This window comes from Bubalus bubalis, chromosome 3 (genome assembly GCF_019923935.1).
Source record: "Bubalus bubalis isolate 160015118507 breed Murrah chromosome 3, NDDB_SH_1, whole genome shotgun sequence".
NCBI lineage: Eukaryota > Metazoa > Chordata > Mammalia > Artiodactyla > Bovidae > Bubalus > Bubalus bubalis.
Window position 1 is genome coordinate 28,430,032 of NC_059159.1, and position 25,893 is coordinate 28,455,924.

General features: G+C 60.0%; 1 protein-coding gene across 2 annotated transcripts in view; it reads left to right on the forward strand.

The window, feature by feature from the left end:
* The window catches only part of RAI1 (retinoic acid induced 1), a 108,222-nt gene that overhangs the window by 68,565 nt on the left and 13,764 nt on the right, over positions 1 to 25,893 (forward strand). Inside the window, exon 1 of one of the 2 annotated variants that reach the window (XM_006040779.4) lies at positions 12,118 to 16,539. The exons of the other annotated variant lie outside the window; for it this stretch is intronic. The gene's annotated coding sequence lies outside the window, so the exon portion shown is untranslated. Of the gene's footprint in view, positions 1 to 12,117; positions 16,540 to 25,893 lie in introns of those variants that run through there. 2 annotated transcript variants of the gene reach the window in all.

A 25,893-nucleotide genomic window follows, 5' to 3' on the forward strand; every position in this document is an offset into this window, starting at 1 on the left:
TGCATAAGGGCCTCTCCTGTGTGGACAGGGCTGGGGACCCAATCAGGGTTCTGGCCGCACGGGGCTGCCAGGCTTGGGAGAGACAGACAAGTGCCTGGAATGTGTGGTATGGGTTCAGTGCTATGATGGTGGAGAGATAGACCGCAAGAGCCCAGTGATTCAGGGCAGGCTCAGCATCTGAGCCAAAGGCACCCAAACTATAGCCAGAAGTTTGACTCAGTCCCATGTCCCTTGGTCCAGGGGCTCCCAGATGCTGACAGTTGATGGCAGCTCAGTTGGTGCCTTGGCCCCAGGTTCGCTGCTTTGCAGAGTAGCCCCCAAACGCAGGGCCCACACCCAGAGTCCTACCCTAGAGTGGTCCCCCAGCCCTCAGCTGGCAGCCACCCATGGACCTTCTCGGAGCAGAGGTGGAAACTGCCTGGGAATGTCCCCCAGCCTGGCTGAGCCTGGGTCACCTCAGCTGTCCCTGGTGACACAGCCCACTGGGCCCACCCTGCATGGCCCAGGCCGCCTGAGCCAGGCTGGGAAAGGCTCCTGAGGGGCCCCTACCTCCCAGTCAAAGGATTTGGGGATGGATGGAGGGAGAAGCCATCTGGCAACAAGGTGGGGCCATAGAGAGCAGCATGGGGCAGTTTGGGAGGGACGCCTGGCAGACAGCCCCTCTCTGCGGCCTTCCAGAGCCTCCTGGAATGGCCAGCTTCAGGGCTCACAGCTCCTCATGACTGAAGAGCATGTGTATGGAAGTCAAACAGACCTGAGTTCAAGTCCCAGCTCCTCTGCTGCCTGGCTGTGTGACCTTGGCTCGTTCTTTGTTCTCTCTGCTCAGCATCCTCACCTCTACTTTGAGGATAATAACAGCACTGGTGTTGACTCGAGGCTGGAAGAGGTGATCCGCGTGTGAATGACTGGCGTACAGTGAGCGGACGAAAGTGGCTGCTGTCACCCTGGTGCCCAGGGAACCCATAACAGTCCTCACTGGTCTCCTTAGAGGCTCGTGTTCATCCTCCAGCTCCAGCCTCCGGAATCACAAGGCCCTGGTCCACTCACCAGTTCACATCACTCTCTTTCTCTGAGCACCTACTATGTGCCGGGTGCTGGGGCACTCTGGGAGGCAAACGGTTATCAGTCCTGGTGGGTAGACTGCTGGCACAGTGGATAACGGGTCCAGGGAGGGAAGTCACACAGAGTGGAGAGGAGGTGACCCTGAGCATTTGTTAAGATAATTGAGTCCAGTGAGTGCAAAGTGGGGGTCGGGGATGAGAGAGCTGGTGGGTGCAGGTAGTGCCCTGTGGTTTAGTGCTGCTCGTGAGGCTTGAGAGTTGGGAAGGTGGGCAGGGGGCACCTCTGGAATCAGGCTGGAGAGGTGAGCCAGGAGGGGTCTGAGCATGGGGCAGGGCTGGGAGTGAGGGAGTGGGCTTGGGAGGAGGGCAAGCAGGTGCAAGGGGAGGGAGGGAGTGCTGTCGGCAGCTGGGAGCCTGTGGGCTGTGAGGGTGGCCTGGAAGCTGGAAGCAGCTGCAACCTGGCCTTTCAGCAATGACAGGTGGGACCCTATGCTCATGGCTCACCATCCATGGGGACTTAACATTCACGGGGGACTCACCATCCATGAGACTCATCATCCATGGGGGGCTCACATCCACGGGACTCACCATCCATAGGGGACTCGCCACCCACAGGACTCACCATCCATGGGGGGCTCACATCCACAGGACTCACCATCCACAGGGGACTCACCATCCACGGGGCTCACCATCCATGAGACTCATCATCCATGGAGGGCTCAAATCCACGGGACTCACCATCCATGGGGGCTCACCATCCATGGGGGGCTCACATCCACGAGACTCATCATCCATGGGGGCTCACATCCACGGGACTCACCATTCACAGGGGACTTGCCATCCACAGGGGACTCACCATCCATGAGACTCATCATCCACTGGGGGGGCTCACATCCACAGGGGACTCAGCATCCACGGGGGCTCACCATACACGAGACTCATCATCCATGGGGGGCTCACATCCACAGGACTCACCATCCACGGGGCTCAAATCCGTGGGACTCACCATCCACAGGGGACTCACCATCCATGGGGGGCTCACATCCACAGGACTCACCATCCATAGGGGACTCATCATCCACGAGACTCATCATCCATGGGGGGCTCACATCCACAGGACTCACCATCCATGGGGAACTCACCATCCACGGGGACTCACCATCCACGAGACTCACCATCCTCAGGACTCAACATCCACTGGGGACTCACCATCCATAGGGCCGACAGACAGAAGGGAGTCAACAAGTACAGGAGGGAGGTGATTGCAGAGAGTGGTGAGGGCCATGGGGACAGGGGCTCCTATAGCTATTGGGCAATCACAGAGGGTCTCCAGGAGGAGGTGGCTTTGGGCAATGAGAAGATTCAGGGGACTGGTGATCCAGATAGAGGGAATAGTGTGTGCAAAGGCCCAGAGATGCCTGCCGCCCCCTCACCACCCCCACCCACTGCCAGCCTGTGTGGGGAGGGCAGGGTGGGAGATGAGATCACACAGGAGAGCAGTGCCCCCAGGTGGGCAGTGCAGGCCCAGCTCAGTCTGAACTCGGGGCGGGGGATCTGCCTGCTGGCAGTGAGGGGACCCGCCCACCAGGCAGGAGAGCAAGCCCCCAGCTGTTGCTTCCCTGTGTGACCCTGAGCACGTCACCCACCCTCTCTGAGCTCCTGAGTTCTGTGCGGTGCTCAGAGGCAAAGAGAGCCCCCCTGCTGTGGCTGCTGCCATCACCTTTGTGCCCACTGACCCTGCTCTGGGTGGCGGACTTGGAGGGGCAAGTGGGACGACTTAATGGAACTGAGAGCCCCCTGGACAGGAGGCCCACGGGGCCTGTTCTTTTGGCAGTGGTTTTGCTCCTTGACACGCTCAGAGTCCTGCCCACGCTGCCCTGCCTTGGTGCTCCTGTCACCACGACTGGAGACTCAGCTGAGGCCCAGGGTGGACCCCAGTGGTGGCCGTTCTGAAACCCTGCTGCTCCGGGTGGGTCCCCAGCCGCTACTGGGTGTTTGCAGCTGAGCTGAAGTCATTTCTCTCATGGCCTCAAACAGAGTCCTCTCTGGAAAAGATGTTCTTTCCCTAGAACTGTAACCTGCATTACCCAGAATAGGCTACTTGGTGGTGCCATCTCCCCTGAGTGCCCCCAGATCCTTCCTGCACACTGACTTTCCCAATAAGAGGCCCTTGAGGTCATGGCCACCCTTAGACACCAGAGGAGGGAGGGTGGGTTTAAGAGCAAGCCCTCTGGCTCTGCAGGTCTGGGAGGGGTCCCAGAGCTCAGCTGGGGCATCCACAGCCTCCCGGGCCACCCCTGGCTTTGTGGTCAAGACCAACCCTGTGTGCCTTTACCCCCTGCTGCTCCTGGGGGAGATGATGGGTGCCTGACCACATGCCTCCCCACGACAGAGCCCCTGAGAGGAGCAGGAGAGGGTCATGTGGGCTGGGGCTGTGGTATCCAGAGGGAGCAGCTGGCGCCGCCCGAGTGCTGGGGCCGCAGGTGGCAGTCCTCTCAGGCAGGGCAGGCCAGGGACATGGGTGCCGGGTGGAGGCACGAAGGCCTAGGACAGGAAGGACCTGGCTGCGTCTGAACTGCTGCGATCACAGTGTGCCTGAAGGAGAGGCCCCATGGGGTTCACGGCCAGCGCAGTTCCGTTTCTCAGAGCTCGTCAGGGACCAGACCACAGAGGGCCTGGGAAGCCTGGTGTATAAGTGAGGGCCAGAGGGCTCCCGCATAGTGAGCATCCCCGAAGGTCAGCCCCTGGAGACAGGGCTCCACTCCCTGGAGCTATGTGTTGCAACTGGATGGCAGAGGGATGGCTCTTGGTGGTCACTAAGGGGCCCACCAACCACAGAAGCCTCGTGAGGGCTGCACAGCCCAGAGGGAAGGAGACACTTGGGCTCACGAAGCTTCTTATAGTGACATGTCATTTTCAGTCCAATGCACTGACTAAGGCGGGCCTGTGGCCACCCTGCCTCCTTGGTTGGGGGGGTGGGACATGCAGGCTACCGTTGACCAAGGAGAGCAGGGAGTATTTGGAGATGAGCTGACCTTGACCCCCAGGCTGAGGAGGGTCCCATACTTCATTCCGAGTAAAGCGAGGCACCTCTGGAGGCCTTGAGTAGAGGCTGAGGTCTCATTGGTTTTATTTTTTAACTATTTATTGATCCCATGCAGAGAAGGGCACGTATCCTGAGTGGCCGGCTAATGAATTGCTACAGACTGGACACACCAGTGTCTGACCAGCATGCACATCAGGAGGGGGCATCGCTATCCTCGTGTCCCCCCAGGCCTGGCCTACCTGGGATCCGAGTGTTAGCTTGTGAACTTTGTCCGTGTGGTCTCGCGGGTCCAGTTGTCTGACACGCCTGGGCTGCATGCAGCCAGCGTGGTTATTTCCTCCTGCGTAGTGTTCAGGCATGCTGTGTGGCACCCCAGGAAAGTCCGGGCAGCTTACAGCCTACGACTAAGCCTGCCAGGAACGTCCGGGAGCATTGGGAACGCAGGGTCTGGGGGCGGTGTATGGCACTCGTGTTGCTGTGTTTCTGGAGGTAGGATTGCTGTGATCTCGGGGTTTAAAGGTGCCCCCTGGACTCAGGAGAAGAGGAGACCAAGGGAGTGACCCAGAACAGGAGAGGAAGGGCCGGAGGGTGGGTTGGACCGTCGGGCCACTTGGCCTCAGAATGGAGCAGTGTCCCCAGTGCAGTCTCATCTCCCGTGGGTTTGGAAGGTGAAGGTCACACGTGGTCAGTGAGGTCACATGTGATCGGTGCCCCCAGAGTCCCAAGAAACAAGGCCTGGACATGGGCTGCACGTTCAGCCCCACCACCACCCACGGTGATGCACAGGCCTTCCAGGGACAGTGCGCGCCCAGGGGTGGCAGGGAGGTCATGTGTCTTAGTGCCCAGAACTCTCCTGCACCAATGCACATGTGGGGAGCACCCGAGCCCGCCTGACACTTGGGGAGGCTGCGGCTGGCCAGGAGGTCGGGGTCCCATGCACTCCCCGACCCTGGGTGCATGGGACAAAGGTCTGGGGTCATGGTTCACAGGGTCACCTCTCCAGATGGTATTTCGTAAAGGGGCCAAGAGAGGGTGATTCTTTGCCCAGCTTGAAGCTGAGAGCACAGATGGTTAGACCCCGGCCTGTCTGGGACCCTCACCTGGAGCCACCCCAGCTGTAAGAACAGACACTGCAGCGGGGGCCAAGTAGTGAGCCAGGGGTGGTGGTAGGGAGCGGGGTCTGGCTCCCAGGCTGGGTCCGCAGTGTGGGTAGGTGACTCGCTTGGTGGGGCCACTGTGTTCTGCCAGTCCCCAACCAGCCCCCCGTCCAGCTGTCTGAGGCCAGAGCAAGGCTTCGCTGAGATCCTCGGACCTCTGGGCCTGAGCCCTTCAGGGTCGGTTGGTGTCAGTTTTTGTTTTAACAGACACAGTGTGCCTGTTCCTTTGACTGGCCGCCCCTGGGCCCATGTCCGGGTGGCCTCAGCACAGGGTGCTCCCTGAAACTCGCACTCTCAGGGAAGCATGCCAGGCTCTGGCGGGGCATCTGGGGAGGCTGGGGCCATGGCCAGTTGTGAGAAGAAGTGTCTTTGTCGCAGATGCACGTGGGGCTCTCTATGAAACCGTCTCAGTGCTGCACAGGAAGAAGAAAAATGGGGCTTTGATGTGGGCTGCCTCTCGCCGGCCGCCGCGATGTCACTCAGGCGCGTCTGTGGCAGCTTTTATTAAGGAGCTGTCAGCTCTTCTCAGCCTGAGACCCAGGGGCTCCCAGGGCAGGAGGCAGCCCAGAGCTGTCTGCAAGAGGCCTGGCATCCACATGGGTGGGAGGGACCCTGGTCCAGCCCCAGCTCCCAGGGGCAGGCAGGGCCCAGGTGGATCTCTGGGCACCACTCTGGGCCAGGTGGGGTGGCGGGGGTGACCTGCTTTGGTGTGGTCCTGATCCTGCTGTGCAGCCACCGCATGGCAGGGAACTGGGCGCGGGCCCCTGCTCCGGGCTGAGGAGGGGGCTTCAGAGGCCTGGAGGCAGCGTCCAGCACCAGATGATGAGGCCAGAAAGGGTGGCTAGGAGCTGGAGGGGAGCCTGGTCTTGTGGGTATTGGGGCGGCTAGGATCCACTGGGCTGTGAGCAGGAGGGCAGGGTAGTGCATGTTCGGGGGGGGCCTCAGGAATGTGGGGTTCCCTCAGGGAAAGGTTGGGACCAGCAAGATCTGGAGTAGGTATCCAGCAGGACAGTAGTCCAGTGGATACCAGCCCTGCTTCCTGACCAGCCAAGGGGATGCCAAGACCTGCCATGAGCACCCTCCTCAGGGCCTACAGCTTCCTGAGCACTCAGGCGTCCCCAGAGAACCAGGCGGGGTCGTCCCAGGGGCAGCCAAGGCCCCCCAAGCTTTCATGAGCCCTCTAAACCCTCAGTGACGAAGGGAAGGAGACCCAGACACCAGGGGCCCGAAAGCTTTGGGCCTTAGGAAGCAAGTAAACCCCACTCTGTATTCATAGTATCTCCATTAACAGGACTCTGTTCCACAAATCTCTGTTCCTCGTTCATTCCAAAAACTGTGAGCTGTTGATCATTTCAAAAAACTCAGCTCGCTGGAGAAAATACAGAAAATAACCAAGAGTGAGTGTAGAGAGAAGAACAGACGTCACTGCCTGGCCCTCTGGTGCGGCATCTGTGTGTGTCCCGCCCTAGCTTTTGCGTCCCTCCCGGTTCCTTATGCACCAGTCCACGAGTGTCTGCCTGGGTCTTTGGAAACAGGGCTGCTGAGGCTGGATCTGGGGTCGTGCATGCTGTGTGACCTTGCAGGAGTTGGACACCCTCTTGGAGCCTTTGCTTCCACATCTCTGCATGTAGGGAGAGGTTACGGTGGTTTCTTGGGCTCCACTTAGAGCTGACATGGGGGGTCTTAGTGGTTCATCAGCACGGGTTCAGTTGGGAGCCTCCTCCTCAGAGCAGAGTTCATCGTGCCTTTGGAGAGGGGTCCTGGGCAGATCACACCTCCCTGAACCCCCGTGAGCCGTGGAGTCTGGTGGCCTGTTGACTTAACATGTTCATTGCTCTCAACACAAAGCAAGTGTGCAGTCGATAGGAGCCATCCTTACAGGCGTGACCAGCGGGTCAGACCCTGGTCTTCCTGCTGTGGGAGAGGCGGCTGGCCAGCTCACCTCCTTGGGCTGGCTTTGTGGCTCTGGCTTTGTGGGCTTGCGTTCAGAACACCCTGCACTTGCGTGGCTCTGTTGCTTTTTGAGCTGGAACCGGATTTTTCATCTTGCGCTGGGTCCCTCAAATTATGAAGCTTGCCCTGCTCTTAACAACAGGATTGTAGGGAGCGGAGCATAGGATGGCCTGGGCCAGCACCCCGCGCCGTGCTCCAGGGCTGTGTGTGAGGGAGAGGCGGGCAGGGGGCTGCCCGCATGGCCGTGGAACCTGCCAAGGGCAGGAAGTCTTGGTGGGAGGTGGGAGGTGGGTGGGGTGGGGGGACCTGCCAAGCTGTGGCCAGACACCCCGGGGGATACAGAACAACAAGGTCAGAATCGATTGAAACCAAGCCGAGCACCTGTGAAGAGGAGGATAGGCTGCAACACCGGCACCCACGTCCCAGGGATGCGACTCCCCTGCCTCGGGATGCAGGCTCAAACGTCCCATAGCACCTACACGGGGAGGGGCGGTGCCTCAGCGGCCCACAGGTGCAGGGAAGGGGCAGGTTGGGCAGGAGGCCTCTGGTTGCAAAGGCAATTCAGCTGAAAGGAAAGTGGAAGTTAGAGGGCTGAGGAGGAGTGGCTCTACCTCAGGAGGCAGACAGGGCATCAGGCAGGGGGCTGGGGGGCCACCCCTTCCTCTCCGTCACTCCTGGAGGGCAAGAGAAGGGGGTCTGGAAGGCTCTGCTTTCTGGCATCCCGAGTTGGCCTCTTTGAGGAGACCTGGCCTTGCGTGGGCCCTGGGGTACTGCCCCCACAGCAGTGGGGGAAGCCGGCTCTTGAGTGGCAGCTGCCTGCCCCGGGCACTCAGGGAGCCAGGTGTCCAAGCGGGGCAACCAGGGACTCCATGACCCACAGGGGCCACGTGAGGGCATTGTGGGCACCCAGAGGGCAAGGGAAGGGCTGCTTCCTGCTGAGGAAGTCCTTCCGCCCTGGGTTTGGCCTGTAGAAGTGGGGGCCTGGCGAGGGGCAGCCTCCACTGGTCTCAGTGCAGGAGGCAGGGCAGTGGGAGCAGCACGCTGAGGACGGGGACTAAGTAATGGGGAGCCAGTGAAGGCTGTAGAGCAAGGGAGTGCCTGGGGCCGAGCTTGTGAGAGGCCACGTGGTGGGGAGGCTGGGAACTGGGAACCCAGTCTGACCCGTGGCCAGACCTGGGCTGTGGTCGTGGGGACAGGAGAGGGGCCCTGAGGACCCTGAGGGGACTCCTCAGAAATGGACCATGGGGAGACGGGGGCAGAGGATGAGGTGTGTACGGAGGGGGGCCTCGGGGTGACATGGGTGCGCTGAATCTGGGGATCTGGAGCTGCAGAAGGGGGTCAAGGCAGGGGGTTTTGCCCTCAGGAGTGGCTGAGGCTGGAGGAAGAGCAGAGACCACCCAGGAAAAGAAGCCAGAGTCTGAGGGAGAGTGGGCCTCACCAGGCTCCCTGGCACCCTGGTGTCCTGTGTCCCTGGGGACGAGCGGGACGAGCCCTGTGATGAGAAGCCAGGGGACTGGGACGGGGATGTCCAGAGTGAGCACTCGGCCCCCCGTCCACCTGCTGGGGGAGGGCAGCCCTTCTCCCACAGGGCGGTGGGGCGGCCAGGCCTCAAGGACAAAGGCAGGCGGGGGCAGGGGAAGGAGCTTGTGGCTGGGAGCTTAATGGCCCCGAAAAAAAAACATAAAACTGGAGAATTATGGGGAGACATAAACAGAGCTGTCAGGCATTAGCTGCAGGGCGACGGCTCAGCCTGGGAAGAGATGCCGGAGGCTGAGCTGGGTTCTTGCGTATGCACGGAAAGACAGAAGTTATCAAAGGAGGGAGATTAGGGAGATGCTGCCTGCACGCTCAGCTCCCTAGCCCAGCTTTTCTCACGCTCTGGCTAAGGCCCCGGCCACACTCTGACCCTGGGGGCTGGGCCGGGGCGGGGGTTGGGGGGGCAGGCAGGGGCGCGGGGGCTGGGGGTGGGGGGCGGGACTCAGGCCCAAGGACAGAGGCGGGCGCCGGCCCCACAATTTATGGTGCTCGCACACCCTGCCATCTTCATTCTCACTATCGCTGCTGATGTCATTAGCCAGGCACTAATGGGCTTAAATTTCACCTTAAACCGTCCCCATGTCCCCGTGGATGACAAGCATCCTGCTCTCTCCAGCTCTGCAGAGCTGCTGGGCGGGCTCAGCAGGCATGCAGCCCTCCTCCTCACCTGCCCTCCAGGTCCCCAGCAAGAGGTCCCCAGGGACCCTGGGCACACTTATGGGTCAAGGTGATGCTGGGAGCCCCAAGCACAGGGATAGGACCCAGGTAAGGGGTCTTCTCGATGAGCTCTGGAGGCCCCGGGATGACCCACACAGCGAGGTGCAGCTGGGGTCCAGCACCCCTCCCCGTGCCCCTCCATTTCTGGGCCCAGGTGTCATGACAGGGGTGGTTGCAGGGGGTCCCTGGGACCCTGGAAATTGCCCACCATATTCTTCTTTTTCTTCTTTGACTGCAACCGGTCTTAGTTGTGGCATGTGGGATCTTCCTGGATGAGGGATAGAACCCGTGTCCCCTGCACTGGCAGGTGAATTCCTAACCACTGGACCACCAAGGAAGTCCCTGCCTGCCATGTTCTTTAAAGCCTTGAGGAAGTCTTATTTCACTCAGGCTAATGAGCAATGGCATTGCTTGGGGTTGGAATTCCACCCACTGCCTGTCTGTCCACCCACCTATCCATCCATCCATTCATTCACTCACTCAGTCATTCGGCAAACACAAGGCCCATGACCCCTGGCTTGCTCATGTCCATCAAAGGCCTAATTAGCTTTCCTTTTGCACCTGTGAGAGGGAACACACGGTGATCTTTAAATACAGGGTGTTTGGAGGACAAAACCTTCCTCACGCTGGCTCTGTAGGTGGAGGGAACTGCTGGGAGCTCTGGGGCTGTGGGGGTGTCGCATGGACCTGCGGGCCTGTCCAGTTCACTAGGATCAAGTTTGCCTGTGGAGCCAGCTGGGGCTTATCCACCATCAAAGCCGGCTTGCAGAGGCCTCTGCTGGAGCCAGCCCTTTCCCATGGGAATCTCAGGCCCTTCCGCGTTTCCAGGGGCCTGTCCTTACTGTGCTGGAAGCTTCGTCCATCCATACCGAGATAGCAGTGCCAAGGAGGTCTTGACCGGAGGGAGACCACCACCCGCTCAGTGTCAGACAGTCCCTGCGGTGGGACAGGGAGGGGGACGAGGCTGGTGCAGGCCTGTAGGCATGAGGAAGGAGGCCAGAGATGGGGGGTGGGGGAACAGTTCCGAGCCCCCACGCTGTGTGAACACCTGCCCTTGCTGGGCCTCAGATGTGCAATCTGTCACACCAGGGTGTTGACCCTGCAGCCACTGAGGGCGAGCTGGTGGATGTGCTGAAGGCGGTGTCGCCTGGTGGGTTGGAAGCGTGGGCTCTGAGGAACCCCGAAGCTGTCCCTGCTTCTCCCCATCAGTGTTTGGAACCTGCTGCTGAGTCAGTGCTCCTGCCTGACACTTCCAGACCCTCACCACGGCCCCCAAGGCCTCCTGCCACGCGGACCCAGGGAGGCCTCCGGGAAGCCTCCTCTGAGCCTGAGTTCCTGCTCAGGTGTGATTAGGGCCCTTCTGCCCCGCCCGCCCTCCTGGACTGGCCAAAGCTGCCTCAGGAAGTGTGCAGCCTGGCCATCCTTGACCCAACCCACATCCTTGAACTATAATAAAATCAGGCCTCACAGCACTTTACTATCATGGTGCTTCTGGTCCTCACAAGCTGTGCAGCTCTGGATAAGTGCCCTAATCTCTCTGAGCCTCTGTCGCATCATTGGTAAGAGGAGTTAAAATATGTAGACTGCTTCTTAGAGCAGGGCTCTGCACACGTAAACATCGTGTGAGAAGCAGCTACGAGGGTGACGATGACAAAGCACTTTTCTGTCCATGTTCTCATTGGCTCTTGCTCAACCCCGTGAGGTGGGCCCAGTCTCCTGGGTGAGGACATGGAGGCCCAGAGAGGTGGGGGCGGGGGCTCACCCGAGGTCACATGGCGAGTCAGTAGCAGCCCTTGGGTACTCGATGCCCTTTCCAAAGACACAGGAGGCTCTGGTCTGGAAATGAGCAGCCCAGAGCCAGGAGGACAGAAGGGCCTTTCTGAGTCCTCTTTCCACGGGCCCGGGCCTGCAGAGGCCTCCAGCCAGCCAGCCAAGTCTCTTTTACCCAAAGTGCCAGCTTGAGAACTCAGACAGCCAGGCCTCACTCTGGCCACTGCCTGCCGAGACAGCATGGCCGCCCACCCAGGCAGGCACCAGCTGCTCCTGAGGCCAGAGCCCGGTTCCTGTCACCCTAGACAGCTCCCAGCTTCCTGAGCCCCCTCCTCAGCCAGCACTAGGACTGGTCAAGGATTTTCCTGAATTTGCCCTCTATTATAAAAAATTATACAAATGTTTTCTTCTTAGAAATAACAACTTGCTTATTGGGCCCTGCTCTGCCAGGCACTGTCCCTAGACACGCTGCCCTCCAGGGACTGACCCCCGCGCCTGCTCACGACTGAGGTACTGAGGCCCAGCCCCAGGGCGCGCGGGCGGCCCAACTGGGACTCAGCCCAGCATTCCCAGACGGTCAGCCGCACCCTCACAGCCCCTGGGAGCCAGAGACGCCTCTGCCCTTATCACGAGTGTTGCCTTTGTTTTGGCAGTTGGAGGGGAGCAGAGTGCTGGTAGAAATGGAGTGAGAAGTTCGGTGTCCCACAGACCGGGAGCCGTCCCTGTGAGCCCCAGGCCCTGTTCATCAAGGGCCCTGGCCGTGGCAGCTGCCCCCAAAGTGGTGTACCCAGAAGCGAGGTCCTGGCCTCTGTGGGGGTTCAGGCCTCAGTTTTCTCATCTGTAAGATGATGCATGATTGCCGTGCTGCCTGTTGCAGGACTCAGTGAGGCTGCCTCCTCTTGGCAGCTGGGCTTGTCCCTCCTGCTGATGGCCACGGCCTGCTGTAGCCTGGCAACTGGAAAACCGCCGGGCCAGATGGGAGCCCGGCACGGGGCGCACTCTCCAGCCATCTTCAGAGCCAGCCTGGAGGGTAGGTATTTATCCACAGTGTAAGCTTAAAATCCTAAGTGGGTATCACAGGCTCATGGTAAAAAATGAAAAATCAAGTACCCCTCCTCTTTTATACAGGTGGGGCCTCTCTGCACAGTCTACACTGTGGTTTGCTCACCAACCTAAAGGCTGCACCCCATCCACACACGAAGCCCATATCCATGGTACAGACCTCCGCACATGTGTGTTCCTCAGCCCCTCACGGGGACACATATAGGATCTCCGGGCTTTGGCTTCTGCACACTGCATGCAGTTCATGTGGTGCAGACCACTCTGGGCCTGGCTGGGCCAGGTCAGAGGCACAGCTGGTTCCTATTTACCAAAGAGCTCTCTCAGCGACTGCACCGGCTTACCCCCACCTCCATAACTCGACCAGGGCCCACTGCCGGCCAGGGAGAGACAGGCATCACATCCACACCAGCACTGGAGGGGCCAAAATGAGTGGTTTCCCCAGAGGAATCCTCCGTGGTCTGGCACGCCGAGGGGCCAAGCCAGCCTGAGAGAACCCAGGTCTGCCCCCGGCCCCTCGTCCCGGGTGTGGCCTCGGGCGTCAGGTCTCTGGGCTCAGCACTGTCATCTGTGAAACAAGGGTGGTCATGGGACCCACCCGCGGGACTGGCATGAAGATGAAGTTTGTTGTGAAAGCGCTTACTAGGGCAGCACCAGGCACGTGAGGTGGTGAGGATGGTCTGGGTGAGCCCTGTACCCACCCCAGGTCTGCAGCTCTTGGGGTCAGTGCTGGGGTCTGGATCTCTTGCCCCTCAGAAGGGGTCAGGGAATGGGAGAGGGTTTGGAACCATCAATGGAAAGGGGGATGAGTTTAGCCCAGTTTTTCACTGTCCTGACAGGGACACTGAGGCCCAGGAGGCCTAGACTTGAAGTGACCATGGGTTCAGCAGCATGAGCTGCCCTTCAGTGCCGCCAGGAAGCAGGGCGGGGGGGCAGAGCTGCAGGACCCCAGCTCTGAGACAGACGGCTCGGGAACACGGAGCCACAGGCTAACGCCAGGTCCTGGGCAGCCCTCCTTGGACAGGACAGGACTCAGGGCCCCTCGCTGAGCCCAGCCTCCTCCAGGGGCTGAGAGCTTGCTGCCCTCTGCAGCCCCCAGGCCAGCAGGCAGCCTCACCTGGGAGCTCATTAAGAGTCACAGAAACCCAGACTCTGCCCTCCACCCAGCTCCCGCACAACAGCGGCAGTCCAGCCGGGAGGACAGCTCATCTGCCATGGGGGTCGGGACACGTCTGAGCACAGACCTTAACCCTGGGTCCCAGCCCCCAGCCCCAGCCCCTTCCTGACGACCTGCTCTGTCCCACCCTTAGCTCCCTGGGAGGCAGAGGCAGTGCAGGGTCTGGCTCTTGCCCCGTGGGCAGCGCTGGAAACTGCTGCCACTTGTGCTTCCTCCACCAGGCACCAAGCACGGCATCTCCGCCAGTCTCATGGACCCGCATCGGTGTGTTGGGGTATAAGCAGGCTTCAGCTGGGGAGCGTGAGGCTCAGAGAGGTGAAGTGAGCGGCCCAAGGTCACCCAGCATGGTGTGCAGAGCTGTGTAGCATCAGAGCCCAGGTCTTTACAGGATGGGGACCAAGTTGGGCCAGGTGACAACTCTCAGTACTCCAGAGCCACCAGCGAGCCCCCACAACTGGTGGATGTGACTCTGACATCTCTGGAGCCCCCGTCTCGATAGAAGACTGCCCTCTCCCTGTGGTCAGCGCAGAGCTGGCCAGCAAAGATTCTCCCACAGCTTTCCAGAACGGGCTCCCTGGGGTTGGGCTGAGTTCACTGTGAACAACTGAGAGAGGCACTTCCCAGACACCTAGTGACCGGAATCTGGGGCGGGCCAGGAGATCTGGTTTAGTTGGAGGGGAGGCCCGAGAGGGCCGGGCCTGGGGAGAAAGAAACATGCTTTCAGCTACAAGCACAGAGAATGGGCAGAAAGTATCCTGTCCGTCCTGGGAGAGAAATAGAGTGCTGTTCAGAACAGCTGGACGCTGGACTCAGACAGCTGCCCTCCCCTCGGTTGCGCCCCCCCAGCACCTCCACGTCTCACGGCTGCATGGAGGAGAGGAAAGTCAGCCAGGACAAAGCAGCAGCCGAAAACCAAAGGCAAATATTTTCCGTCCTGAGGAGAGCGGTCCCAGGCTGCCTCCGGATTTGAGCTGGTGGTTTGCTTTCCCCAAAAGCCAGTGCTTCTGGTCACCAGGCGATGTGTTTAGGGGGGCGACCCAGGATCCACCTGGTTTTGGGGAGAGCCAGGAATGGGGGGCAGAGGGGGCAGCAGGGCATCCATCCAAGCCTTGCCCGGAAATGGAAGCTCCCTTCCCAGCAGAGGGGCAGCAGGGGAGCCCGGAGCACAGGGTGGCCCCAGCTGTTCATCTGGCAGAGTCCCCCCAATCCAGAATCCAGCCTTGAGATGGAGACTCCCTCTCATATCAAAATAGGAGCTGCCTGTTTGGGCAACGCAAAGCTGCCAGGCCCTATGTGAAGTTGTGGTTTGTCCTAACCAGCCACACACGTGTGAAGAGCTTGTGACATTCACATCTGGGCCGCACATGAGGTTCCTCCTGGGACCCTCAGTAAGACCCCCATCACCAGGGTGGCTGAGTCTGAAGGGGTTGGGAGGGGCTTGGGGGGAGGAGATTGGGCGGGTAGTTGGTGGACGGTGTGATTTCTCTCCAGCTCTTCACCACATCAGGCCCCTGCCCTTTTTTTCTCCCAAGAAAAACAGTTTTCTGAAATTTCCAAAGGAGCGAACCAGGGCCTCCCTGTCATCCTTGACCCTAGAATGGGAGGACTCCTCCTACAAGCTGGGGTGGGAGGAGCTAGGAGCCCTCTCCCCACCCCCTTCCCCGACTCCAGGGCTCAGTTTCCCCATCTGTGAAATGAGAGGTTACATCACCTTCCAGATGGCAGCTTGAGGGTTAGCGGTATGATCTGCCAAGGCCCTAGGAGGGGACGGACACGCTGTCCTGCTGTTATACCTGCTTCCATGGTCTGAGGGTTACTGAGAATTTTCAAGACCTGGGGGAGGCCCCAGGCTCTGTATCCAGGCTGGTTGAGGAGAGAAGCCGGGTGACAACCCCCCTTTGCCCTGCCAGGCTGTGCGTGTGCCCAGGGGATCCCTGCTCTGTCCTCAAACCTCCTCCTGTCCAGGCCAGGCTGGGCCTCCCAGATGGCCCAAGGGTGTCAGCAGGCCAGCTGTTCTCACATCTGTATTCCACCCCAGCTCCAACCGGCCAGGCTTCTTACCTCTGCAGTAATTTTGGACAGAGGCTGCTACCCTGGGGTGGGAGCCGCGCCTGCTTGCTCCCCCCGCCCCCCCACCCCCCACCCCATTCAGCTAGTCCTGGGAGAGAAATCTGGCCCCAGTTCCCAAATATGCCCTGTTCTTTGCTGCTACTGGGCCAGCACTCCGGGCGGGAAGGCCCTTTTCCCTCTTCCCAGCAGGCCAGACCTCCAGTCTACCCCCCACCCCTGCAGGAAGGAGGTGGTCAGGGGGTCGATGCCTGAGCAGTCTGGAAAATGTCAAGTGACTGATCCAGCCGAAGCCCCCAGGGCTTTCTGGGTCCAGCCCTATCCTTAGCTGCCCCCCTCTCTGGGGCGAAGGACAGGCTGGGGTTTGGGTGGGTGGCCTTTTGGCGAGCAGGGTAATGGGAGTGGACGTGGACTTCCTGTGCCTCAGGCCTCTGAGGAAGGGGGCGGGGGTCTGGGCTGCTGGGCCTGCTGGGGAAGGGGCCGGGAGGAGGGGGCAGGCTGGGGGAGGAGCGCCCGCCCCCCGCACCCCAGGCCCGGCCTGGCGGTCCGCCTTGAAGTCGCCGGTGTGCAAGGCCGCTGCTGTGTAAATGGTGTGTGTGTTTGGAGCGGCTTAGGGAGGAGGCTGGAGATGGGGGAGGCAGCGCCCCACTTGGCGCCGCCGCTGCCGGAGGGTCCGCGTATTAGAAGCTCCAGCTTCGTGGATGATTGAAGAAGGGTGGGCGTTGAGGAGAGAAGGACGAAATCCAGAGGGGGTCTCGGCGCCCTGACTTGGCCGCCCCGCGTCTGCAGAGGGAGAGCTGAGCGAGCGCGGAGGGAGGCGAGGGGACGAGCGCGCCGGGCTCCCCGCCCCCAGCCCAGCCGGTTCCAATATTTCGCAGAAAGGCACGCGGCTCCTAATCGGTCCTTTCCAGGCTGAGATTTAGCCGCGCGATGCCCGTGCAGGGGCGGGGGCCGCGGGCCGGGGGAGGCGCTCGGAGTCCGGAGGCGCTGAGCGAGGTGAGGAGCCTGCGTCCTCGGCTGCTTGGCGGGGGAGGCGGACGGGCGCGCAAACCCGAGAGGCTGGGAAGGAAAGGGGGGCAGGTTAAAAATAACCCTCTCCGGCTGGGAAGCTCGCGCGCGCTCTCGCCTCGTTCGGTGCCAGAGGACTCCAGGGGAGGTGGCGTTGGGGAGGGCAGAGCGGGATTCCCCCTCCTCGGCGGGCGGGGTGCCCGCCTGCGCGCCGCGGCTGCACGTGTGCGGGGCCGTGCGCCCGGGCCCCCGCGCCCGGCCGGGGCGCCCCCTCCCCGGGACCGGGCGCAGCTGGCGGCGGAGGGAAGCTTCGCTCCATTATTCATTATTTACGAGCGTTAATAGGTTTGAGGCGCGGGCGAGGGCACGGTGGGGACCAAGGCACTCGGGCCCGGGATGCGGAGGGAAGGCCGTGCCGCCGCGAGGAGGGGGTCTTCGCGTAGGCCCCGGTGTTGGGGGCGCTCCTCTGCCTGGCTCCTCTCCGCCCGCATCGAGGCGGCGCGGAGCGCCGAGAGGGGAGTGCGGGCCTTTGATTGCGGCCGTCGGCCTCTGTCCTTAGCGTCCTCGCCCTTCCCGGGGCGCTGGGAGGGGGTACCGGCTGTACGCCCCGCCCTGCGCGCCCCTCGCGGCCGCCGCCGCCGCCGCGTTCCCGACGCAGCCCGGGCCTCATTTATCATCATCTTTGGTCAAGTGGAGTGTGCAAGGAACAGCTGCTTCACTCGGCTGACTTCCGAGGGCGGCTACAGCGGGAATCAGGGAGATGAATGATGGGGGCCGGGGGGGCACAGCCCCCGGGGTCCCAGCGCAGGCCGGAGGGAGGCGCGCGGTGTCTCCGCCGCCTCCGCCTCGTGGCGAGAAAAGCGCCCCTTCCTCGCTCCCGGCGCCTGCGATCGCGGGATTGCGGCCGGGGGCGCCCCAGGAGGGGCCGGCGCGCGGCTGGCGGAGCCCGAGGTCGCCGCGACCTTGCTGGGGTCAGCGGGTTGGGCGGCGGAGACGGCGGCGCGGCGTCTTTGGTGGCGCTTTCCGGATTGGCGCAGAGGCCGGGAAATCGGGCGGGGGCGGGCGGGGGAACACACATAGAAGGTGAAATTTTACCTGCCCCTGAGGGAGTCCTGCGGATTTTCTCCGGCAGCGGCAGGAGCTCTGCCTTTGTCTTACACGCCTGAAACATCTGTTGCGGGGGGGCCGGCGAGGCCGCAAGCGCCCCCGCACGCCCCCCATCCTCGCCCCATCCCCCGCTCGGCCGGCGCCCGCGCCGCGTTAACCCTGCAGACGCTGGGGCGCTCGCCCGCCGCCCCCAGGGGTGCGTGGGAGCCGGGGGCGGGGGCGGAAGGGTTAACGGCCTAGTCGCAGACCCTAATTGTCAGACCCGGGCCCCGCTTCGTTTCAATTACCCTAAGTAGAGACTGAATGCGCAATTAACGAAGTCAGCTTGCCAACTGGAAAGCCGGGCCGCGTTCACGTTGAGAATACTCCACCAGCTGACTCGGACTAAGCAATTTCCTTCTCTCGCTCCCTTTCTCTCTCTCTCTCTCCACCCCCTCCCTCTTTTTCTCTCTCCTTAATAATAAAATTATACCAAGCAGTTTGCGGTGTGGCAGGCGGCCAGAAAAGCGTTTCTTTAAACGCCGCCGTCTCACAATTAGGCAGCAAGAGGATTTGACACGCCGCGGCGGCCTGACAGGCGGCTTCCTCCCCTGGGGCTGGGGGAGGGAGGGGCGCCACTTCCCGGCTTCCCCAGGTGGAACCGCGCCGGGAGGGGCTGTCAGGATGCAGCGGAGAGGGGGTGTCAGGCAAGGAAGGGAGGGGAGGTTCCTTCCCTGGGCGGGGAAAGGAGGGGGCGTTCTCGGACTCCTGGGATGCTGGATGTCCAAAAGAAGGGTCTGGACCCCCACTTCTGGCCTCCAGCTCCAAGTTGGTTTTCTGGTGGCTGGGCATTCTGGAGCACAGATCTGTAGAGGTCTCTCAGCCCTGCGGGACCTCTTGGACAAGTCACAGCCCCTGTCTGGGCTTCCACTAACCCTCTGCAAAATGAGGAGGTGGCTTGACCTGGAAGGCTTCTGGTGGCTCACTGCTCACAGCAGCTGGCGGTGTGGTGGAGGGGGACGCTGGCACCCTGGTCAGAAGCAAGCCGGGAGACCCCTCTCCAGCTTTGTAGACCAGTGGGCCCCACAGAGTGGGGAGAGTGGCCCTTCCCTGGGAGCAGTGAGCAGGCAGCAGCTACAAATGGCGGATGACTGTGCAGGACTGCTGGGGGGCAGGGGAGGTGGTATCAGGTGGACGGTGGGCATCTGACTCCCCATCTGGGAGGGGTGGTAACTGGGACTACCCACCTGGTCAGTCCTGCCTCCCATCAGTGGGCCCCGTCCTTCCAGTCGGCCCTGACCACCTACTTTCCCCACCCCCAGAGCCCCTTGTGGGTGTCACACCCCCACAGTCATCTGCCTGTCTGATTGCCTCAGGAGGGCAGAAGTCACTGCTTTTTCCTCTGGATCCTCAGCACCCAGCTCTGTCCCTGCGCAGCGTAAGAGACGGGCTTGGTGAGCGAGTGGGTGCAGGCACTGAGGGCTGTGACCCAGGGGCTGTGGAGGGCAGAGCAGAAGCTCTGTCGTCCCTTCCTGGTTGGCTGCTGCACACGTCCTGGCCTCCAGGCCTGTCATCCTCTGTTAGGGCTGTGATGAGGGTTAGGTAACGTACTCTTGCCCCTCTGTCCAGGCAGCATTTAATAGGCATCTACTGGGACTTCCTGGTGGTCCAGTGGCTAAGACTCTGCACTGTCAATGCAGAGGGTGCTGGTTCAATCCCTGGTCAGGGAGCTGGATCCTGCATGCCGAAACTAAAGATGCCGCCTGTTGCAATGAAGGCCCAGCACAGTCAAATAAATAAAATATTTTTTGAAAAAGGCCCGTACTTGGAGCAGTTTCTAGGCTTAGAGCCTAGGACGCAACAGATGAAGCCCTTGCCCTCCTCACGCTACTTTCCAGCAAGGCAGACACAGGTGAAGTGGCTCATTAGACCATTAATTATGTAATTACCACTGTGATGATGCCACCAGGGAGCCCGGCAGGGACCCAGCAATGTTGTGGGGCCGGGGGAGACAGCAGGGCCTCCCTAATCAGTGCTGGGGTGGGGCTCCGAGGAGGGTTATAAGCACCTCTGTGGCCTTGGGCCTCCTACCAACAGCCTTTGCAGCCCCCGGAGCTCTGGTTCCATGGGGCCCCCCGCGGCTCAGTGCTGCTCTCCACCCGGCCCCCAGTGCTCCACTCCACAGCTTAAGTGAATAGTGCTGGTCTGAGGGCTTCTCCCAGAGTCCAGGGAGTGTTCTGGGCGCTCCTGTTCCAACCTCTTCACATCAGGCACCCCCTAGGTGCCCGGCATTGCTCAGGCCAAGTGCTACCTTTGTCTGACACCAGGGAGCTTGTGAGCAAATACAGCCTGAAGCCCGGTTCTCTTGGATCTCTGGGGTGTTAAACTTTTTTACTTGGTTGATAACATTTTATTAAATTTTATAGAAGTCTAGTTGATTTATAATGTGTTGATTTCTGTTTTACAGCAAAGTGATTCAGTTATGCATATATTTTTCAGATTTCTTTTTTGTCCTGGTTTATCACAAGACATTGAATGCAGTTCCCTGTGTTCTACAGGAGGACCTTTGTTTATCCATCCTATATGTGATGGTTTGCATCAGCTGATCCCAAACTGCCCATCCATTCCACCCTTACCTTTTGGCAACTACAAGCCTGTTCTCTGTGAGTCTGTTTCTGTTCTGTAGCTATGTTCGTTTTTGTCATATTTTAGATTCCACATATAAGTAATATGTTGTATTTATCTTTCTGACTTTCTTCACTTAGAATGATGATCTCAAGGTCCATCCATGTTGCTGCAGATGGCATGATTTCATTCTTTTTATGACTGAGCAGTATTCCACCGTGTATATGCGCCACACCATCTTTATCCATTCCTCTGCCGATGGACGTCTAGGTTGCTTCCATGTTTTGACTGTTGTGAATATGCTGCTATGATCATAGATAGGGGTGCATGTATCTTTTTAAATTAGAGTTTCCATCTTTTCCAGATATATGCCCAGGAGTGGGATTGCTGGATCTTATGGTAATTCTGTTTTTAGTTTCTTGAGCAGCCTCCATACTCTTCTCCACAGTGGCTACACCAATTTACATTCCCACCAACAGTGTAGGAGGGTTCCCTTTTCTCCACACCCTCTACAGCATTTGTTATTTGTAGACTTCTTAAATGATGGCTATTCTGACGCGTGTGAGGTGGTATTATACCTCATTGTCATTTTGATTTGCATTTTTCTAATAATTAGCAATGATGAGCCTCTTTCCATGCGCCTGTCAGCCATCTGTAGGTCTTCAGAGAAATGTCTGTTTAACTCTTCTGCCCAGATAACATTTTTTAAAATGAGAGATTCGTCTTTCTGTGAAACACTCAGAGGCTCTGGCACCTTGGGTCCTGCATCCCACAGGCAGCTGGAGCAGCTTCCCTCCCTTCTCACCTGCGCCCTTCACAGGTGCGCTTTCTGCCACCCCCCAGGGAGATCTTTGTCAAATGAGTGAGGAGGTGCAGCCACAAGCCCCTCATCCCCACCCAAGAATGCTCTGTACCTGTACTCAGTCTTGCTCTGGATATTTTCATACTGTGACACTTTATGTATGTATGTATTTTTAAACAATTAGACATTGGATTTTATTAACTGGCAGCATCTGAGATCTTAGTTCCCCTACCAGGTATCAACCCTGTGCTCCCTGCAGTAGAATGGTGGAGTCTTAACTACTGGACCAGCAGAAAAGTCCCATGTGACATTTTAAACAATGTACATTCAACAATTATTGTTCAGTCGTGTCTGACTCTTTGTAGCCCTGTGGGCTGTAGTCCACCAGGCTCCTCTGCCCATGGGATTCTCCAGGCAAGGATACTGGAGTGGGTTATCATTTACTTTTGCAGGAGATCTTCCCGACCCAGGGATGGAACCCACATCTCTTGTGTCTCCTTCATTAGCAGGTGGGTTCTTCAACACTAATGTCATCCACGAAGCCCTTACTTGGGATATGGGTGCAAACAAAACAGGCAAAATCCCTGCTTTCGTGGAACTCCTTTCTAAAGAGGACAGGAAAAAGTGAAGCCAGCCAGCCCTGTGGCTAGTTACCTTAGAGAAGTAGGGGTGGTGTAGGGGAGATGGAGCGTGGGTTTCAAACACAGTGGTGAGGGTCAGCCACCTGAGAAGGTCACATGAGCAAAGGCTTGCAGCCCAGGAGCCAGAGGAGCCATGGAGATCCCTGAGCATGGTCTTCCCGGCAGAGGAAAGGCCGTGCAAAGGCCCTGAGGCCTGGGGAGATGCTGGACTGACTGCCAGTTCAGTCCTTTGGTATTTGCTCTTCCTCAGGAGGTCACAGTGGGTGGGGGCACACAGGGTGAGAGGGGAGGCTCTCTCCTTGTCTTCTTTGGCTCCCCTGAAAGCCAGCAGACAGATGGGCTCTCTGGCGTCTGTAGCATGCAGCCACCTGCAAGACCAGGGCACGGGGCAGCTGGGGAGCCCCCGACACCAGCCTCTGGACCAGCCCCTTGTACTTGAGTGCGTGGGTGACTGACCCTGGCCCTCTTCGCTGTCCGCATCCCAGCAGTACCCCCCGTTTTCTTTTCCTCATTTTGACAGAGTTGGGGAAAGGGGGTTGCTTTTTGTTGAATGGTGGATAAAATGATGCAAAAGCAGCTGCTATCTACAGGAGACCGATGGGCATGGAGCCCCCCTCGCCAACTGCCTCCTCCCCCCGGAGGGCTCCAGGAGGCCAGCAGCACAGCGGCGCTGACTCCTTCCTGCTGCACCACACCTCACGGCAGGGAGGGGGCTGGCTGGCCATCTGCCTCTCACCCCTGGACCATGGGCCCCTCCAGCCCAGCTGACCCAGGTCTCTGGACCTACTGGCCCTCACATCCCAGAAGCTGCACCGGGGGCGGGGCCAGCAGGCATGGCTTTAGAAGTCAGGGAACGGAGCTGAGAGCTTAGCTTTGCTGCCTGTGGGCTGTGCTGTGGGAATTCAGCAGGTTAGGTTACTCCTGAAAGGGGGGTCATGGCTCCCTTCCTGGGAGGGGTGCCTTAGGGAACTAACAGAGCAGCAGGCCCACAGGCAGTGCCCCGAAGCACCCAGGATAGTGGAGTGCTCAGGTGGGGCACCACATCTCCTGGTGGGTGAACCCCAAGGGGGGGCTCTGGTCTGGTAGCTTAGTAGGTCTTGGCTGTTCCGCCAGGGAGTCCTTGGAGGAGGCAGCTTGGTGGGCTTTAGGAAGCGCATTCCAAACATCTACAGAGCCCAGAAGCCCCACCCCCCAATTCCAACATCCTTCAAAGAGCCCTGTCTCTTGGGACCCCAGCCTCAGCAAAGGGGCCTGGCTGTCTGCCTGCCTCTCTCTCGGGCCTATAGAGTGGCATGTCAGATCTGAGGGGCTCTCCCTTGGGTGCCGGTGAGCGAGGGCCACACAGCGTTTATGGGGGTGTTGCCCACACACGGGGCGGGGGGCTGCCTTGTTCTCTGTAATTCCTTTTGCCCCTGGATGGGCCCCTCTGCCCCAGGCAGACCTCCCCCAGCGACTGACCCCTAGGCCCTCCCTGTCCCAGAGGCCTGAGGGCACTGGGCTGTCTTGTCTTGGGGCCTCCTTGGAAACTCATTCCCCCTCCATTCAAGCCAAGCCCTTGGGACTCAAAATAGACCCCACAGAATAGCCATAAATTTGACTAGCAACTGATGGTTTTAATCAAGGTGTCCTGTTCACAGTCTTCATCACCTACAACTCAGAGAGAGGCCCAGGTGGTCCCACCAGCTCTGATCCTCTTGGGACACCCCCAACCCCAGCCTCCTGGTTCCCCGGTCTTGAGGGGGGTTGGGCTTTAAAGCTTTTCCCCTGCAGCTACAAGTCAGAAAACCAGGCACAAAACCGCCCTGGGTTAGCAGGTGGGATGCGCCTGTACCCCCAGAGCCAGCTAGGGTACAGAAGCTCCCTTCTCGCCCCCTCCCTCCCTCCCCAGCCCCAGCAGCGCTGCAGTAAGCTGCTGCCTGTGCTGTCAGGCCCATCTCCCTGACCTGAAGCCTGACCCTGGGGGCTGAAGAGGCCGTGGACCCAGTGAGTTCTCCCTGAGGCTGCTCAGCGCACAACAGGCAGCCAGGAGTGGACTCCCTACAGTGGGGCGGGCCCGAGCCAGCTTCTGGGGCCTCAGAGGTTGCAGAGGGGACATTGGAACCCCCTTTTCTTGTCGTGCTCCGGGGGCCTTCCTCTGAAGTGGGAACTCTCAGTCCACGCTGCTGCAGCGTCCATCTGGAAGAACTTCCTGTGGGTGGCTCACAGGCAGGTCCTGGCTTTTCTGAGCCTCCCATTCTCTGTAACAGGGCAGGAGGCAGGAGCAGGCCCCATGGCCAAGGCTGCCCCTGCCCCCATGGGCCCCACGGTGCCTGCAGGGGGACCAGAGACTTCTGCTCTTTGCCAGAAAGAAGGGCTGAGCCCTGGCTCACCTGCTACCGAACACCTTTGGGGGCTGCTGGTCTTGTGCCTGGGGTGGGCTCGGGGGCTCATCGCATCCCCTTGCAGGGCAGGGATACCCGTCACTGAGGTAGAGAAGCCCTGGGGCACGGGGTGGGCAGGCCAGCTTGCAGGAGTCACCATGGGAGGTGATCTGGAGCTCAAGACTGACTTTCTCCCTCCCTCCTTTTCCCTCTTCCTTTGCTTCCCATTTGGCTAGAATTTCAGAAATGTGCCTTGACCTAGTATCTGGGAGAAGGGGGAGGGGAAGCAGGGATGGGGAGGCCGGGCTGGACCAGGAGTGAAGGAGTGTTGGCGGGCACACCCCTGACCCCCAGCTGGTGCCCTCCTGCCCCCTCCTTCCCTCCCAGATTCGGAGGTTACCATCTACCTCCCGATGCTGCCCACCCCAGCTCTCTGCCTGCCTCTTTCCCTTCTGTCCTTTGATGGTCCTCTTGAAAAGTAATCATAATCACAATAATTAATAACAACAGAGCCTGTGGCGGCCCAAGGCGGCTTTTAAAGAGGCCGAGCCCCACTTTGTCCCGGTGGTGCTGGTGGGACGGGGCCTTTGTTCCTGCACAGGTTGGGGGGGCCCGCCCCCGCCAGGCTGGGGGGCGGCGCTGGGGTGAGCGTTCTGCTGCCTTCTTCATCAGGCGCAGGGCTTCTCATATTTTAATTGAACTGTCTTTTCTTCGAGATAGATGCTCTCACCACGTCCAGCTGCTCCTGTGTATCGGAAAACCCGCTGTAACACGGCTTGGCGACATTAAAAGATGCGGCAGCTGGACTGATTAAACAGGGAGGGGGCGCTGGTCAGAGCACGCTCTCTTTTTAAATAATGTTTCTGGTAATGCATTTTGGGGGAATGTGAAAAAAGTGTATTAAAAAAAGCTGTAGAAATGTTAATGATATCCACAAGACACTCAGCGGGAAATGAGCACGATCTGGGACTAATAAAAGCCGGGATGTAATTTGTGCAGAGAGACGAGGCGAAGCCTCCCAAGCCAGCCTGGGTGTGCAAGTTCCGGGCTTGTAACGTGGCTGGGGAGGGCGGGGCAGGGCCCAGGGGCCCAGCCGACCCTGCGTGCCCGTGGGGGACACCCTGAGCAGAGGCACCTCCAACTGCCTCTGAGAGCCTGGGCAGTGGGGGCCGCCCACAAGTGCTGCCTGAGGGCAGCAGGGGGCGCCCACCTGGGAGCCCGGTGTGGGGGCCCCGGGGCTGCCCACCTGCAGGAGCCACCCGTTAGAACCAGCACTGCCTCCAGCTCTGGGTCACAGCAGGCACTCCTGTCGTGTTTGATCCAAGCCGCGGGATGGACTGAAGTGGGTCAGAGGGGGGCCTCCACATCAGGGCGCCTGTGATGAGCCAGGCCATGACGGCCATGGGGCTGGCCCTGGAGTGGGCTGTGGGGCCCTGCGGTGGGCTTGGGGCCCTGGGGCTGAACCAGCCAACTGCCAAGGCAGGGAGGGGCCTGGGCTGGTCTAATGGGGCTCCTTGGGGCCGTCCAGCCGCCCTAGGCTGGACCTGCTCAACTTGGGCCCCTCCCGACTGCTGCCCCGACCCCCACAACTGCATGAGGAGGTGGGAGCTGGATGAAGAAGGGGTGACCGAGACCCCCGGGGGAATGCTTCTTTCCTTTTCACATCTGCGTGTCGGCACCCCTTCTCTGTGCCCCCTTATTTTCTGTGCCTCACACAGCCCTGGAGGCTTGGAGCACACGCCAGGCCACCCCTTCCTCTTGGGTTTGGAATGGGCCCCGAAAAGTCCCCTGTGCCCTTCTGGGGGCCTGGGCCCTGCAGGTGAGCAAG